Consider the following 16,708-nt stretch of genomic DNA (forward strand, 5'->3'; position numbering starts at 1 on the left):
CTGCAAAGATGGTCAAGAATTTGTTGAAAGTGATCCATGTCCTGGAATGCCTGCAACAAGCAGAACACCTGAGAATTTTAAACATGTACAGGCTGCAGTCAACAAAGATTGGCAACTGACAGTGTGAGAACTAGAAGCTAATTTGGAGATTCTAAAAATTACTGTGTCTGAGATTTTGATGCAGGATCTTGGCATTGAAACATGTCAGGGCAAAATTCATTTGTGGCTTCTGCTGCCAGAGCAGAAGAGACATCTTGTTGCATATGCTGACAACTTGATTCAAACCACTACCAATGAGCCAGAAGGTCATGACTGGAGATGAATGGTGGGTCTACGGCTATGATATGGGAATGAAGGCTCAGTCACCTCGAAGGAAGTCACCCAGTTCTCCATGCCCAAAGGAGCAACAAAATTGCAGCAAGATCAAGACCATGTTAACTGTGGTTTTTGATCACAAGTATTGTTGATCACAAATACGCCTCTCCAGGCCAAACAATTAATAAGGAGTACTACCCTCCCTGTTCTTCATCAGTAGAGAGATGGAAACGGCGAAATCGGCCACAGCTGTGGGCAACTGGTGATTGGCAGCTGTATCAGGATAACACACCCAATAATGCATCACCTCTCACAGAATTTTTTTGAGAAACATCAAATCTCCCAGGTGACTCAGCCCTTCTACAGCCCAGATTTGGCACCCTGTGACTTCTGGCTTTTTCTAAACCTAACGTCACCTTTGAAAAGGAAGAGATTTCTGACTGTCAAGATTAAGGAAAATATGATGGGGCAGCTGATGGCAATTCCAACAAAGGATTTTGCAGAGTGTTTTGAACAGTGGAAGAAATGCTGGGAGAACTGTGTGAGATCCCACAGTGCCTACTTTGAAGGGGACTGAGGTGTCATTTGTCCTATGTATAATGTTTATTGTACCTTGTGTCTTGTTCAACAAATGTCTCTATTTTTCGTATTACATGGCTGGATACTGTCTGGACAGACCTCATATATCTTTACTAATAAATGTTTTCAAATTTTTGGAGTAGATATCCAGAAGGGGGATTGTTGGGTCATATGATAACTCTATTCTTAATTTTTTTGAGGATCCTCCATACTGTTTTCCATTAGTGGCTGTATCAGTTTACATTCCCATGGGCAGTATATGAGGGTTCTTTTTGCTTCGAGACTTAATTTTAAAATGTCTTGCTAATCCCATTGGCTTTATAGTGAGTGTTATTAGTTGCCCTTTTAAAGCACCGTATCCATTCAGCATGAAGCCACTCACAATAATAGCGGGTGTAAATCAGTATTTCAGATAGTCTTAAAGTCAGTTTCACATGTTGGTGGCTAATGGCTTGTCAAGTATAAGGTCAGCATTGTTTAAACCTCATAAAGTTGCTGACAAAGAGCTAATTTTCAAGATTCTGGAAGCTTGGCAATGTTCCCCTCTTTACTTGTTATTCTGTATTTGTTTCTCTGTAAAGAAGAAAAGCAAAACTCTTGCAAGTGAAATAGACCCTGTGCTTGTCTTCAGCAACAGCAGCAGGGGAACCAAGGAGACTCGGTCTGTCTGAAAGCAGCGGGAGAAGAATTGGGATCCTAGAGTGAGATGAGAAGCTTTGGCTCTACCTTCAAGGGCTCTGTGGGCTTATCAGTGTTATTGGTCTTTTTCAAGGAACTCACTTTTGCCTTTGTTGATTTTTTTCTACTTGGTGGTTTTCTAGTTCATGTCTTTCTTTTTCTCTTTTTTTTTTTTTTTTTACTGATAATAAATTATTTTTTGTTGTTGTTCAAGTACAGTTGTCTCCATTCCCCCACCCCCAGCCCTGGCCGCTCCCCTCCTCACCCTCGATCCTACCCCACTTTGGCTTTGTCCATGTGTCCTTTATACATGTGCCTTGATGACCCTTCCTTCCTTTCCCCCGTTATCCCCTCTCTTCTCCCCTCTGGATACTGTCAGTTAGTTCATTTATTTCTACTCCCACTGTTATTCAGCGCTTTCTCCTCCTTTCTTTGGATTTATTTCCCTATTTTTCTAATTTCTTGAGATGAGTATATAAATAATGTCCACACTTTTTTGAATATAGCTTTAGCTACATTTCATTTTTTATTTGTCATCACCACATCATTACTTAAGTGAAGAACTTTTTCCTGTTACCCTTGTGATTTATTTCTTGACCCATGTTTAGAGGTGCACTGCATAATTGTCAACATTTGAGGATTCTCTGGTTATAATTTTGCATTAATATGTAGCTTAACTGAAAACAAACTAGGCTATATTTCCATTTATCAATGAAGGTGCTATTTTGATGCAGTGTGGAAGAAAAAGTCTTTTCAACAAATGTTGCTGGAACAAATGGGGGTAAAATTGACCTCTTACCCCTACCTTACATAGTACACAAAAATTAATTTGAAAGAGATCACAGACCTAAATGTAAAGCTAAAACTATAAAACTTCTAGGAAAAACATAGGAAGATCTTCTAGACTTTGACATAGGCAAAGATTTCTTGAAGGATACCCAAAGCAGAGTGTATTTTCCTTTACATAAAGAAAAAATGATGTTGGTACTCATCAACATTAAAAACATCTGTTCAGAAAAAGACTGTTATAAATTGAAAAGATATCCCTGGCTATTGTAGCTCAGTGGATTGAGTGCTGGTCTGTGAACCAAAGGGTTGCTGGTTTGATTCCCAGTCAGGGCACATGCCTGGGTTGAGGGCCAGGTGTCCAATAGGGGCGTGAGAGAGGCAACCATACATTGATGTTTCTCTCTCTCTTTCTCCTTCCCTTTCCCTCCCTCTAAAAATAAATAAATGAAATCTTTTGTAAAAAAGAAATTGAAAAGATAAACCACAGACTGGGAGAAAATATATGTAATACATATATCTAACAAAAGGACTGTGATCAGAATATGTAAAAAACTTCTATAAATCAATATTGAACCTACCTACAATTTTAAAAATGGACAAAAGATCTGAACAGACATTACACAGAAGGAAATACACAAAAACCTACCATCATTAGTCCCCAGGGAAATGAAAATCAGAACCTCACACTAGAATTGCTCAAACTAAAAGCCTGCCCACACCACATGCTGACCAGGCAGTGTAAACTAGAACTCTCAGGTATGACGGACGGGAATATAAAGTGATACAGCCATTTTGGAAAAATGTGTGCCAGTCTCTTATAAAGTTAAATGCTTATCAGTCCTATAATCTGGTAGTTCCGCTCCTATTTACCAAAGAAAAATAGTATATTCACAAGTAGACTTGTACAAGAATATTTATAGTATTTTTTTTCATAATAGCTCTAAATGGAAACAACCAAATTTACCCATAGGAGAATATACAATAAGTTGTGGTATTTTTATATAATGGATTATTTATTGATGAGGAATAAAAAGGAGTCAACTATTGATAAACTCAACAGTGCAGATGAATCTCAGAGTCACGCTGAGTGAGTAAAACCAGACACAAGGGTACATACACTACATGAGCCAATTTGTGTGAAGCTCAGGAACAGGCCAAATCAATCTGTGGCGGTAGAAACGAGAGCAGTGTTGTGTTTGAGATGTGGAGATTGACTGAAGGGGGCATGAGGGAGCATTCTGGAGTGATGGAAATGCTCTGTGTTTCTATTCTGTTGGCAGTCACACAGTTGGATTTCTTTATCAAAATGTGTCAAATTGTATACCTAAGAGCAGTCTGTATTTCACTATATGTAAATTTCCCCTCAATTAAAAAAACTGTACTATTTTTGGCCCTGGCCAGTGTGGCTCAGTTGGTTGGGTGTTGTCCCACAAACTAAGGAGGCAAAGGTTTGATTCCCGGTCTGGTCACATGCCTGGGTTGCGGGTTCAGTTCCCCAATCAGGGTGCACACAGGAGGCAACCCACTGATGTTTCTCTCTCACGTTGGTGTTTCTCTCCCTCTCTCTCTTTCTCTTTTCTCCTCTCTCTGGAATCAATGAAAGAAAAAACTGTTTAATAGAAGATAATACTATTTTTATAATGTCCTATGAATCTATATTATTTCAAAATTGTAGGTTCAAAAAGTACATTATGATTACCATTTGTTTAAATATTTGGGGACTTAACTTTATGACCCAATGTGATTAATTTCTGTGTTTCATGTAAGTGTTGGGTACAGTATTCTAGAGCGACTACTTCAATTGAGTTCATTAATCGTGTTCTTCAAATCTTTTGTATCTTTACTTAATTTTGGGGGCTTGTTCTGTGTGTTAAAATATTTTACAATCTTTACAACTTTGAGCATATGAATTCTAGTTATTTTAAAGACCATATCCTGTGACCCTATTTGGGTCATGTCTGGATCTGTTTTTATTGTCTTTCTTTCTTGGACTCGTGCCCTGGTATACCTAGTAATTGTTGATTGAATGCAGACATTTTGTATAAAGAATCATAAATACTCTAGATCAGGGGTGTCAGAATCATGTTCACTGGGTACCACATCAGCCTGACAGTTTCCTTCAAAGGGCTGAAATAATTTGAGGACTGTATAAATGTAACTACCCCTTAACTATTAAGGAGCTGAAATTACATTTAGCCCTTTAAAGGCAACTGCAAGGTTGATGTGGCCCCCCAGTGAACATGAGTTTGATACCCCTGCTCTAGATGATGGCATCCTTCTCCACAGGATCCTTTTGCTTCTGATAGACACAGTAGGGCAGACTGCCTTAATCCGATGAGGGACTGAACCAATCAAAGGCTCAGTTGGGGTATTATTTCAGGCTTTCATGGTAGGAGCAGCCCTTCAGGGGCCCTAAATAAAAGCAGGTACTGTTCACCTGGGCTTTTCCTTTTTGGGGTGGGCCCTGAACTCTAATATTAATTCCTCCAACATCATGAAACTGTCAAAAGCTCTGTTGAATTCCCCAGCCTCTTGGCACTGCTTTCTGCTCGGTTTGCCTCATTTATCAATTAGCAAGTGCTTAGGGAGGCAGAATGTCCAGCTCGCTTCTCTGCATGTCCCTCCTCTCTGCGATTTCCTTCGTCTGCCAGGAGGTTGGCTCACTTTGTGTGCCTCTGAGCAGCTGCTTTCTGCTTGGCTTCTCAGTAGTTCTGGAGCGTGCCCCTTCAAGATCAGTGGGCGCCCTGAGAAGACAAGTGGTACCGTGACTTAATTTTATTTCTCTTCTCCCTAAGACTTTGGCCTCTCATGCCCTGGCTGCCTTAGTAGCTGTCCAATGTCTTTAAATGGGTTTTCCAAATATTTTTTATCTAGTGTTTCTCATTGTGTTCAGTGGGGAAGTCAGACAAGTAGTCTGACACAAGCTAGCCTCTCAGAGCCAGAACTGGGACTCCTTCTCTAAATCCACACAGCGATCTCCCCACGAGGGCCAGACAGCCATGGTCAGCCTGAGATTAGAAGAGGTTTCTTCCTGTATCACTGCCCCAGAAAGCTGTCTTCTTTTCCTGGGCTTTGCAAAGGGCGTATTTGAATCTGGTGTTGGTGCCCAGACAGTTCCACTTCCATTCCAGTTAAAATCTAGTCCTTCGGTCATGGTTTTCACTCTGGCCATGTTTAGAAGGTATCATGCATGCCCTCCCCAGAGGGATCCCATTAACCTAGTTAACTCGGTGATTGGTATTTGAAGAAAAAGATGTTTTCTGTATCTCAGGAGGAAGAAATAATCTAATGATTACCGCCATCACTTCTGCTGGGTTGCATTTGTGTCTTCTAGCTCCTTGAATTTTAGCTAAACTGCCATGAAGGAAGACTTCTGTGTACAAGAAGGATGGGAGCCTCAATATTCATGGATATGATTCTTCCAATCCCTTCAAAAGTAGAAAGAGTTTATAATAAATGTTATTAAGGCCCTAGAATAAATTTAGGCTAAGGAATGCAAGTTTAATATTACTAAATTTAATTGGAAATCTCAGCAAAAATCTCTTTTGTATTGGCTTGTGCCAAGGAATGGAAAAGAGATTCATTTTTAAGGTATTCTGAGAGCAGACTGAAGATATATTAACTCTTGATGTTTTGTTTTTTTTCCCCAACAGTTCACAAGAGCCGTGATTCCCAGGCTTTCGAGAAATGTACCTCATTTTCTGGCGCACTCACCACTGAAGGTGAATTCTCCTTTTGACAAGAAAATTTTGGTGGAGGCTACCCAACAGGGAAAGCACACGTGGCTATTAAGGTAGGTAAGTCATTTGTTTAGAAGATGGTGAGGGTGGGAAGTAGCTTATGGAGAAAATGCTAAACTGCATTTCCTGTACTGTGAGTGGGACTTTGGAAATGGGTAGCACGCATTTCCCTGAATACCAAGTTAAAGATCCTTGTTGCTGATGATCTTCTAATTCTAGATTGAATTCCCAGCCCTTCTACTACCAGCTGAGCAAACTTGGACAAGTCACTTAAATTCTCTGAGCCCCAGTTCTTTCCTGTATAAAGGAAAATTTCATATGAAAATGCTTTGCAAATGAGAGAGAGTAATATAAAAATGCAGTTTATCTGGGGGGGAGGACACTGGTGGAGGTGAAAGAGGGTATAGGGGTATATGGTATTGTAATCAGAAATTACAATAACATGTAACTATCATTGTTTATTGTTTTGCTGCTGCTAAAAATCCTGTGGAGTAGTTAGAGGCCTTGTGTTCCATGGTGAGTGTGGACCACAGAGCCTGGTACCATGAACTCGGGAACTTTGCCCTGTTCCCCACCTACCTCCCTCCCCTGCAAGCACAATGTTGTACCGTTCCTTCGGCTGCAGATATCTACTGACTGCTTTTGGGAGGTAGGGGAAAAGATAGAAGTGAAAGACAAGTATCAAAGGAAAGAAAACATCTGTGTTAGTTGTTTTGGCAAGCACTGGTTAATTAAAAATAAAAAATGGATTTTTAAAAATCCTTGTTGAGCACATATTATGACCTAGGTGCTGTTGTAGGTACTTGTTCCTTCATGGAGCTTATGTTCTAGCAAGGAGGGAGACAGATCATGAATGATGCACATAATAGAGAAAGAAGTAAATTACTAGAAGCCAATAAGAACATGGAAAAGAGAAAAAGTAGAAAAGTAAATAAGAGGATTTGGGGGTGCTGGGTAGGACAGGAGTACAAACTGCTGCTGTAAATGGAGGGGCCAGGGTTGGCCTCCGTGAGGAAAGACAGGCAGTCAGGGGTTAGCCCTGGGCGTGTGCCAGGCAGAAGAAGAAGCGGATGCAAAGGCCCTGCCTAAGGAAGGAACATGGTGGGGCATTACAGGCACAGACAGAGGGCCAGTGTTCTGGAGCAGATTAAATGGGGCTGCGGTGGAGGTAGGTATTAGGAGATGAGTTTGGAGAGGCAGTTTTGGCTCTAAAGGAAATGCTATTTCCTTGTTTTAGATATGTAAGAAAAATTACCTTTTTTTTCTTTTTATCTACCTCGTTTATTCTCAGTCTATTTTTTTTGTAATTAAAGCATGCAAGTGCACACACAATAAATTACAAAACAACCACTGTGTTAGTGTCCTATGGCTGCTGTAACACACTGCCACAAGCTGGGGGGCTTAAAACAACAGAAATTTATCATCTCACAGTTATGCAGGCTCGAAGTCCAAAGTCAAGGTGGGGCCATGCTCCCCCTGACACATGTAGAGAGGAATCCTTCCTTGCCTCTCCTTGGCTTCTGGCGGTGGCCACCAATCCTTGGTGTTCCTTGGTCTGCAGCTGCCTCACTCCGATCTCTGCCTGTCTCATCACATGGCATTATCTCTGGGTGTTTGTCTTCATGTGGCCATCTTTTCTGTTTTTATAGAGATACCAGACATATTGGATTAAGGGCCCACCCTACTTCAGTGTGACCTCACTTTAACTATTCTATCTACAGCAACCCTATAGACACTGGAAGTTAGGACTTCAATGTATCTTCTGAGGAAATACAACTCAACCTATAACAGCCACCTTTAATAGTAAACAATAAGTATTACTGGTTCCATCTTATAAGTGGGGACACAGGCCCGGAACTCTTAAATGACATGTGCAAGGTCAGAGTCAATAAGCAGAAGATCCAGGTCGGTGCACCTTTACCATGCTGCTCTCGCGCCACTGTGGCAGGGAGATGAGGTTGCAGGGGACAGGGAATTGCACACATACAACATGGCAGTCCCCATCTGTATGGCGCTGCCTAATACGTAGCTCAGAATTGACGCTCTATTTCAGCATTCCTGTCGGTGAGAAATAGATGTCCCTTCCATATGCCACTCCCCATTTCACATCTCATTCCATAGCGTGACAAACGTAGGACTCGGATGCTTTTTCCCTCCTTTAGGAACTTTTCCGGAAGACCAATACTGCAGTGTCTGTAGTGTGTGAACATTTTGTGACAGGACCAGTTTTGTGTTTTTTCCTCACACAACATAAGAAAAAATATATGGCTCTCCGAGTCAGGTGGAATATACCAGTGGAAATAGGGGATTTGAAAACATTGAATATGGTTTCCTTTCTCATTATATTTAACAATTCCTTCTTAACTTGGAATTTGTCTAACCACCTGTGAGTCTGAAGTCAACTCTAAAGCCTTGTTTCAGGCTTGGTCTTGCGGAATACACCTGAGAAAAGGAAGGACGCACTAAAACACAATGGAATGCTTTTCCATGAGTCACAGTGACGTGTGACATCCCTGGACCAGGCTAAATGCTGTGCAGCCACCAAAAGCTGTAGTCCCCACAGGAGTGTCTAAATCTCAGTCAAGAAAAGCAGACGCTTAAAGCCAAACCTTAAGTCTGGGAGATGAGACAAAACCATGGTTGGAAAAAAATGTTACAAGGTAAAAACTGGGAAGATCGGAGCTCTATCAAGAAGTAGTGTGGTGGACAAACTGAGTGGTTCTGAAAATGGGGTGAGGGTTTGGAAGGCCTGTTTGTCCATGGCCCTTACTGTACAATGTGACTGTAACTATGGTTGTTAGTCATTTTTTGTTGTGTTACATAGTCTTATAGTTTTTTTTCAAGGTTCCTTAAAAAAAAAACTCTTTTCTCAGTATGTTTTTATTCCCCCTAAGTCCTTGGGCTGACTGCTTTGGATCTGTGTGTTGAAGCCTATGTTTTTCTTAGTATCAAAAGGAAGGGGGGAAAAGCTGCCTGTCTTCCAAAGATGCTTCTACTCTTTGTTGAAATCGAGTTTCCTTTTAGATCCTTAAAGAGTGTGGAAAGAGCAAGGTCTTTCTATTTTTCTACTGAATTAAAATGACCTCCAGTCATTGTCCGATGTCACCACCGTTCCCCAGAACTCGGCTGGATCCCAAGGGTCTGCCAGGGGGCTCGCAGTCTAATAAACACAGGTGCACCCCACTGACTTTTGATTGTGTAGCCGGCACTTTGCAACCGCAGAGAAACAGTTGCTGCTGCTGCTGATTGTGAATGGCCAAGCAAGTCAGGGGTCAGTGGTTTGAATTACTTCACAGCTACAGACATTCTGGGAAAAGACTAGGCTTTTCACAGGAAAGGCCAAACGGTGACAAATATTAGAACTTAGAAACCTATTTAATCCCTCTTATCACTGTGCAATAGGAATAAAATCCTCCTTATTTCCCAATAGTGGTAGACTGTTGAGCAATGAGAAACAGTGAGGCCTTTAGTTAGAAAACACTTTATTATAAAGTATTTATTAATTTTTTGTTTGGGTGAAATTCACATAGCATGAAATTAACCATTATAAACGTGAACAGTTCATTGGTGCTTAGTGCATTCGTAATGTTGTGCAACCACCACCTCTATTTCATCCCAAAACATTTCCATCACCCCAAAATAAAACACAGTACCCATTAAGCAGTTAACTCTTCATTTCCCCTTCCCTTCAATGACCCTAGTGATTACCCATCTGCTTTCTGTCTGTGGAAGACAGAAAGCAGGGGTGCTATGGGCATGTTAACATCTCTTTTAATTACAACCTCCAAGAAGAAAACCTCTTCAGGAATACCTGCTTCAGGTTTGTTCCTGGCGCTGGTGGGGGGCAGAGGGGGGGCAGGCAGTTCTCTTCAGAAGGCAGATAGCAGTTTGGAATTCAGCTACCTAGTCTGCAAGGATATGAAGAGTTCAACTTTACCTAGCTTCATCTCTCTCTTGAGACTCAACCTCCTCCAGCACCTTCTCCCCCCACCCCAATTTATGTCATTGTCTAGTGGTCTGAACACCAGTTTATCCCATCATCCAAATGAACCTGTAATTGATATTTTGGCATTGGGATAGCTAGAGATTATATTGCTAGCCTAAGCAACAAAGCATAGTCTCCCCCGCAGGGAGTTAAATGATACCAGCCGTTGAAGATGAAAATTTGAGAAATACTTTACACTCTCATCTCTTGGGGAGGCTGATCATCCCCCCTCTTCTCTTCTCTGCCCGGTGAAATATAGGCTACTCAGGGAGGGCTCTGGGATGCAGACAGCAGAGGCTTGAAATAAGATTCCTCTCTCCATCTGCCAGACGTAACCCAAGATGAGTTGCACAGATGAAGCTGGCAGAGAAATAGAGACCTGGATGGCAAACAAGGTTCAGAGGGAACCAAAATTCTAGCTGAAGCCTTTTGCAGGAGCAAAAGAGTCTGCTGGTCTAATAATGCAAAACCCAAGAATTAAATTGGTGCAGTGCTAGTGGTTTCAGCCAATGCAACCTCAGTAAGTCTCTTTAGACCCCCTATGAGTGTTAGTAACGTGTGCTGTGGGACTTAAGTACAGGACAGATTATGGCTTGTCTCCTTCAAATGGTAGTTATCAGGTACTATATTATGTGCTAGGTGTGACTTAATCATCAACTATCTGCTCTAAAATACATCTTCCAGGAGCCTGAAAATAGCACCTTTAGCTTAATTGATTGGTTTGACAATTTAGAACACAATGGAGGAGATGAAATAGGGGACATTTTTGTTGATTCCTTTCCCCTTCGTCCCTCCCTCCCTTCCTCCTTCCCTCCCTCCTTTCTTCTCTTATCTCTCCCTCTCGCCACTAGCACGTATGGAACTTGTTCTGTGCCAGACACCTTGCCAAGGGTTAAAGATATGCAGTAAGATCCTGCCATCCAGGAGTTCATGGTCACTCTGTCCTTCCTGTTCTCTGTTCTCTGCATTATGTTCTCCTGCTATTACAGAGAATCGTAGCTGTGTAGTTGTCTGTCTTCCAGAATAGGAAGCCGCTTCTAAAGGCCAGAGTCCTTCCTGCCTTTGAGCCATTGGATCTAGCCTTGCCCTAGCAGAACTTTATTGAATTGAATTCAGATATGTAAACAGATACCGGATAAAATGTGATTAGTGATATTTGAGAGAGTTTTACTCAGAGTGCCCGGGAAGCACAAAGGGTAGAGTAAACAACTGCCAAAGGGAGCCGGAGGGCCTCCCAGCGGTGTCATTGGAGCTGTCTTGAAAGACGAGAAGGTGTTTGCCAGACAAGCAAGGGGGGCGCACAATCTCCATAGGTCACACCACGTGGAGGTTTTGGGGGAGGGGCCCTTTGATCCTCTAAATCCTTCCCTTTCTTTCTTTAATGAAACTTCAGGAAGTGACTGTTTGCTCCACCAGTAGCTTTGGATCAAGCCCCGGGACAGTATAGGCATCTCTCCCAGAAAGCCATAGCCTAGTTTCTTCTTAGGCCTGAAAGCCCCTCCTACACCGAAAAGTTCTGCTGGATTCTTTACCCCTAAAATGCCACCTACTCTAATTTTCCTTTTCCTTGTTGAAATAAATAGAAAAAAAGCTATTTCCTTTTTTGATTTGGCTTAAGTGGAACCAAGATTTCACTTTGATGGGGAGGAAAACTTTTCCCTCTTTCCCTTCTAGGTTCTTTGACTGGCCTAAGAATTAAATTGACATAAAAATATTAACAGGAGAAAAGCAAATTTATACATACATACATATGTATGTATGTATAAATATGAAATATGTATGTATTTCATACATACAGGAGCCCCACAGAGACATAAAAGGCTCATAGACAGCCATATGGCAATGGAGGCTCACATGCCATCCTGTGCTCAGGAGCAGGGGGCGGGGTCTGAGACTTCAAAAGGGAGGAAGATGTTTCACGGGAAGATGGGAAGAGCAAATGTTTGGTAAACAAATGTTTGCCATGCCATGCAGACAATTCTTTCTGATATAACAAGTTTTCTCTGGTAATAACTCTCTTCCTGACGCAGGCCCCTATCTAAATTCTTTTAGACAGTTAAGGGGAAGGTAAAAAACTCTCCATGAGTCTGCTGGGCCTTAATTGTCTTCAGCTTGAAATAATCCACATGCCAATGTGGTACAGTCTGGGGCCACCTGCCCAAATCCCATCCACTTCCATGGTTCTTTCGTCATCTCAACAAGCACGCAATGAGTGCCTCCCACGGAAAAGGCAGTGCTCCGGAGGCTGGGCGTCCAAACAGTGAGATGGTTTCTGCCCCACTGGAAGCTCAGCTGACACCAAACAGGAAGCGCATGTCAGCACAGCTCCTCGGCCACTTACTATTAAAGCCAAGTCTTTGGGTCCAGCCATGCACATAGAATTGGCATTGAAACATTTTAAAATAGATCATTCTGTTTCCGGACTGAAGTTCAGAGGTCCAAGGATTTATAAAGAAAGCTGTACTTACCACTGGGAGATTTACCAGGAAAAGGAAAAAACACCTTTGAAAATCCTTTCCATGCAGAAAAATATCCCCAAAAGGAACATTAAGACAACTGAGGAATGAATATTAAGTATTTGGTTATATATACTTATGTTATTTCAAAAAGCATCTGTGTATCCTTTTGTTTTTATTTGTGATGAATATTGGTGTTTTTGTGGGACTTAATAATTTTCTAAAACTGGAACCCCAATTTAGAATCCTGGGAAAAACTTAGTTCTTGAGTTGGGTAGTGCCTTAATAGATAAGGCTGTTCGTCCTGCTGCTGTCGTTTCAGACTGCCCTCCCTCTCTTCTCATCAACAGCCTAGTTGTGAATAAAGGATGAATTCAAATGCCAACTCTTTCATAATTCATTTCTGACATCCATAACACAAAGCCTTAAACCATTGCTTCCTAAAGTAGGCTCCATGCACAGTAATTCTGAGGAATGTTAAAAGATAGTCCTTAAAATATTAATGGTCTGATTTAAACAAGTGAAATGGGATTCTTTACTATAGGACTTTCCAAACTATAGGCATTGAGAAGGTGATATAGTAAATAATGCTTCCCAGAATTGTTTGACCACAGAAACCTTGACAATTTTTTTCAGGGTATGTATTAGTCTTCTGTTTGCTGCTATAACAAATTACCATAGAGTTAGTGGCTCAAAACAACACATGTTTATCATCTTATAATTCTGGAGGCTAGAAGTCTAAAATGAGTCAGCACAGCTGGTTTCCTCCTAGATACTTGAGGTGAGAATCCCTTTCTTTGCCTCCTCCAGCTTCTGGAGGCCACTGTTTTCCTTGGTTTGTGTCCCCTTCCTCCATCTTCAAAGCCAGCAAGGTAGCATTTTCTAATCTCTCTCTTTCTCTGACCTCTGCTTCTGTCATTGCATCTCTTCCTGTGACTCTTGGCATGAGTGCCACCCTTTTAAAAGGATGGTTGTGATTCCACTGGGTCTACCTTGAAAATCCAGGATAATCTTCCCATCTCAGCATTCTTAACGTAATTGAATCTGCAAAGTCCTTTCGTCATGGCAAGTAACATGGTCACAGTTTCCAGGGATTAGAAAGTGGCCAACTCAGGGGCCACTATTCTACCTACCCCAGGACATGCATTCTGTAGCAGTCAGGGAAGGAAGCCCTTCCCTTATTCTTCAGTGGAGATCTGGGTAGAACAGCACAACCCCCACTTATAACATTATTTCTAAGGACAAATAATTCTAAATTGTGCGGCAAAACAAATGCACATCTTATACACAACCATGGATAACTGTAAACTTTTTTATGGCAACCTCAGCAGTCCTAACAGTAAAGATCACTAATGGCCTTCCGGCACACGAATCTGCTTCACCTCGCTTCTCTCACGGCCTCGGGCGTACAGTCCTGTTTTCACAATACGCCAGACAAATCGTGTGGTAGAAATGCCCGGTAAGATTTTTTTTCCTGTCAGTTTTTCAAGACTTTTTAAAGTCTATATAAATGTTAACCTACTATACATTGGAAGAAGAGCAAACCCATCATTTTGTAATGAGTTGTTACTCGTTGTTCAAGAAGCCGTGCTGTGCTGGCAGTCTCACTTCCCACCACGTCATGCCCACTGACCCGTGCACTTCCACAACATTCTCCGGCAGCGGAGTCTGTGAGGGGGGCACGAGACACGTGTTGACATGGAAACAAAGCACCATGTATGAGGAGGCTAATAATGCGAAGACTTGTCGAAGGACGTTGACTAAGAGGAATAATAGAGAAATGAACAAGAGAAGAAAGCTGGCCAAGGGATAGAAAAATGCCTCAATTTCTGACAGGTGTCATGTTTTAAAAGACTTTGGGAAAAATTAAAAATGTGAACATTGTCCTATGCAGAGGAAACCAAATAATCTAAGAAAGATACTTGATTTCAAATAAGTCGAGTGAGAAAACTTTTTGCCAGTCTCAAAAACAGTGAACTTTAGCTTACAAGGTTTAAGCATAAAAGATCTCTGAAATGCCACAGAGAATTATGGTACTGGACAGTAACAAGGAGTGGTATAAGATTGAGAGTATCAGCCTCCCTTCATGAGACACAGACAACAGTATCTCAGAAAACTGAATTCCTCCAGAGCAGGGACAACATCTGATTAATCTTGGAGTCCCCAACCATACATAGCACATAGTTTGGCATGTTGCCACCATATTCATTGAACACCAGGTAAAATGATTGCAGAATTAGTCCCTTCCTGCCCACCACAGCACTGATTCATTTGAAAGAAATTATTTAAAAGAAACTGACGAGAGAAGGGGTCTATGAGAAAAGATGATTAAACAGTGCGATATGAAGTACACTATTGAATTCAAAGGACACGTGTCGGTATTTTTTTCATTCCCAAATCATTCATTTCACTCACTACATCATGTAATTTTCCACCAAAGAAACATATGCACTAAGAGTAGAGAAGAACAAATGTATATTGAGATTCAGATGTTCCTTTTAAGTTAATGAGAATCATTCTTCAACTAAATTGCAAATTGCTGCTTCTCATCTGCCCACTACTGTATACATCATCTCAGGGAGTCACTTGCAAATAATCAGACTGGCCAATCCTAAATCAAGAATACGTATAGGTTACTGTGTTTTATTTAGAAAATCAGGAAGAAGAATTTCTATTTTTTTATATTCTTTCCTGCGTCTGTTAAGATTATAAATTTGCTGAGGACAGATGATGACTTACAGGGGACTTTCTGGGCACACGGGAAGTAGTTGATGGCTTGGATTAGAAGGAAACACAGACCAATATAAGCACTGTAAAAGTTCAGCATGGAGAGACATAAAATGAAACACATTCCTGTATACAATGAACTCTATTGATATATTGTATTTTCCCAACTCTTTGCTAACATTCCATGATCAGATGGATTCATTATAAAAGACAGATTTATAGGCAGTACTTTGCAGAATACAGTGGCAATAGATCCTATAATAAAAAACACGTAACTGATTTCAGACCCGTCTAATAAAGGATGTTTGTAAGTCAGACCCGGGAAATTGCTTTCAGAAGTAATATCGTGACATCCACAGCAATATGACAGTGGTAACCAATTCATAAAAGAGTAGTGAAGCTTCAAAATCTCCAGTTCTTCAGCAATAAATGGAATTTCAGGTTACCACTAACAGTAATAAGCTGAGGGAGCAGCTAAGAGATACGTAAAAGGAATCAAAATTAAAGAAGGATCTATTCCTTCTTATGATATTATAAGCTTATAATATGACAGCTTATGTTTCAAAATGAGGAGTGAAAACATGGGGTAAAGGGATCATTCTCCGAGGGTTGATTGGCCTCTTCCAGTGGCTTGAGCCTCTCGGATAGATCTGGCCAAGTCTAAGTGGAGAGAGGGCATTTGTGTTGCAACTGTGTGAATTGTCATAGCAGTAAATTTAATAACATTAGAAGGAGGATGGAAGTAATAAACAGGAATTTTTAATCAAAGAGCCTTTTTATTATAATGCTAATAAAACATATAAGAAAAGTAATCATTTTCATCTTTCTGTTTTGAGCTTTTTCATGAGTGATATAATTCCAAGGATAAGACCTTGGAAAGGAACAGTCATGAGAAGGATATTCTGAGTTCAAGGAAATATTTCCTTCTGTGATGCGGAAGTAAGGAGGACACACAGCTTCCTTAATGCAGCCACTGTGGCAGAATGTGGGTGTTTCAAGGCACAGAAGAGAACGTATTCAGCACGTGGTGATAAATATGTAGGGAAAAGATACACAAACATTTTATGGCAAGATGTGGTATAGCCGATTAAAAACTATACAGGTTACAGGGATCAAAATGTGAAAATTTACAGAAATGCAGAGAAATGAATACTTCAAAAATATAACTTGAAAAGGTAGAAAAAGGTTAAAAATAGTGACATCATGGTATTAAGACAACTTTGGTGATTATACTGAGTAGGAAGATGGATCCCAAAGGAACCTCTGGGCATAAGCTAGAAAGCACATGGAATTTAATTTTTCTGAAGAAACAGAACTTAAAATGGAAATGTGTTATATCTGGCAAAACAGGAGGATAAAAATGGACCTCATATAAATTGAATGTTTCAAAAGTTCTTTTTGCCTTAGCTTGTCAATGCAGGATATTCTTTCTCTAAAAC

The 16,708-nt window shown here is 40.9% G+C and overlaps 1 protein-coding gene across 4 annotated transcripts in view; it reads left to right on the plus strand.

The window, feature by feature from the left end:
* CRACD (capping protein inhibiting regulator of actin dynamics) overlaps nt 1-16,708 on the plus strand; it is a 240,523-nt gene that overhangs the window by 112,962 nt on the left and 110,853 nt on the right. For all 4 annotated transcript variants that reach the window (XM_028505970.2, XM_028505972.2, XM_036020866.1 and 1 more), the window contains exon 2: nt 6,015-6,154. The gene's annotated coding sequence lies outside the window, so the exon portion shown is untranslated. The remainder of the gene's footprint in view (nt 1-6,014; nt 6,155-16,708) is intronic.

Source organism: Phyllostomus discolor, chromosome 1 (assembly GCF_004126475.2).
Source record: "Phyllostomus discolor isolate MPI-MPIP mPhyDis1 chromosome 1, mPhyDis1.pri.v3, whole genome shotgun sequence".
Taxonomy (NCBI): Eukaryota; Metazoa; Chordata; class Mammalia; order Chiroptera; family Phyllostomidae; genus Phyllostomus; species Phyllostomus discolor.